The sequence below is a fragment of the Sinocyclocheilus grahami genome, unplaced genomic scaffold (assembly GCF_001515645.1).
Source record: "Sinocyclocheilus grahami isolate Dianchi unplaced genomic scaffold, SAMN03320097.WGS_v1.1 scaffold2423.1, whole genome shotgun sequence".
Taxonomy (NCBI): domain Eukaryota; kingdom Metazoa; phylum Chordata; class Actinopteri; order Cypriniformes; family Cyprinidae; genus Sinocyclocheilus; species Sinocyclocheilus grahami.
The window spans coordinates 53,047-54,351 of record NW_015507602.1 but is presented as its reverse complement, the minus strand read 5'-3'; positions in this window follow the sequence as shown (position 1 = coordinate 54,351).

Genomic DNA, 1,305 nt, shown 5'->3' with positions numbered 1-1,305 from the left:
ATCACACTCTCAGTCCATCTCTCTCTCATCATACAGTGAGCTTTAATACAGTAATACAATACACTTTTAATGAAGCAACTCAACGTTCCTTCGTTACTAAAGGTCTAACGTGGCGTTCTGGAGCTCAGCTATTAAACTGTCAAGCAGAGATTTGAATCCGTGGCGGAAGGAAGTAGTTCTCCACAAAAGAGGGTTTTTAAAGACACTCCGTTGTTGTTTCTTATGTATTTACACACTCGTGCTGTCAAACTGTTGTATAAACACAATATCACACTCGTAGCTGTGTGATATGGCTGTATATCAGCACAGATATGATTACCTATGGCCGAGTCACATCCGTGCCGATATACATAGGGTGACCATACGTGCCATTTTCGGCACGTATGGTCACCCTAGATATACAGCCATATCTCACGACTACTCGTGTGATATTGTTCATATATATACAGTATATATATATATATATATATATATTAGTTTTGAATAAAATATTTGTTTTTAATTAATATTTTAAATTTAGTTCAAGTTTTAGTAATTTTGTTGTGTTTTTGTCATTTCTATTAGTGTTTTTTTATGTCTATATAGTTTTTATTAATTTAATTTTTTTAATTTTTAGTTATTTTACATGGGTACATAAAGTTAAATTAAATAAAAACAATAAATGTTGCTTTATTGGCAACTAGCTGAAAAAGTAGGTTTGTTTTACATTTTATTTTGAAATAAACATTTATTTTTTAATTATTAATATTTTATATTTATTTAAAGTTTTAGTAATTTTTTGGCATTAATATTTTTTATTATTTTGTATTTCAATGTTTATTAATTTAGTACATCAAACTAAATGAAAATGAGAGTTTTTAACATTAACGTTTATTTTATTTCTAGTAACATTTTTAAAAAACGTTTTGAAACATATTTTTTTCATTAGCAGCGTTAGTGCGTGAACTTCAGAGCATGATGGACGTCCTGCTCTGACAATAACATCTGCTTACAGATGATTCACAGCTGATATAGACTGTGACGACACTTTAATTAAAATGTCCAAATCAGATCATCTCTATGACTTTGATTGTGATGAAGCCACCATCTCTCTCTCTCACACACACACACACACACACACACATCTATAGATCTCATAAATTACTCCAGTTCATCAGGAGAGGGATTTGCAAGTTAAAGGAGACATATTATGCCCCTTTTTACAATATGTAATATAAGTCTCTGGTGTCCCCAGAATGTGTCTGTGAAGTTTCAGCTCAAAATACTCCACAGATCATTTATTATATCATTTTGAAAATGTCTATT